The sequence below is a fragment of the Phycodurus eques genome, chromosome 8 (genome assembly GCF_024500275.1).
Source record: "Phycodurus eques isolate BA_2022a chromosome 8, UOR_Pequ_1.1, whole genome shotgun sequence".
Lineage (NCBI taxonomy): Eukaryota > Metazoa > Chordata > Actinopteri > Syngnathiformes > Syngnathidae > Phycodurus > Phycodurus eques.
The window spans coordinates 10,515,980-10,516,638 of NC_084532.1; positions in this window are offsets into that span (position 1 = coordinate 10,515,980).

Consider the following 659-nt stretch of genomic DNA (forward strand, 5'->3'; position numbering starts at 1 on the left):
TATTCAATATGAACAGAACGGAACATGGAGTAAAAACACTTCAACAAAATGTCTCTGAGAACTGATGTGCATTTGAAGTCAGTTTGAATGCATTCCCCTCCTTCCAAATGTGCTTCTATTACGTTGGAAAAACAACCCTAGGAAAGAGCAGAACATTATTTCATAAAAATCAACATCTCCCTTTTTAAGCAAACTTAAATATGAGATGAGAAATTGTGTTTCTGTTCCCTTTCTTAGTCAGTTTGGTAGCACATGAAGAATATTTACACACACACACACAAAGCCTTGAATAACCAAATATTCAATCTCACAAGAGCACAAGCAATGCGCTTGCAGTTCTCATATGGCAAAGCCACGCATCTTCTGTAAAAATGACTATTCAGCAAGTGTGAGACTGCTGAGCGTTAATAGATTTAGAGGCTTTACAAATGGGGTTGGGAAAATTCTTCCTGATTTATTTTAATTTCATAAAACCTCTGATGGCCATAAAAATGTTATGGAAATCAACGTGATGCAAAAATCTCATATATATATATATATATATATATATATATATATATATATATATATATATATATATATATATATATATATATATATATATATATATATATATATATATATATATATATATATATATATATATATATATATATATA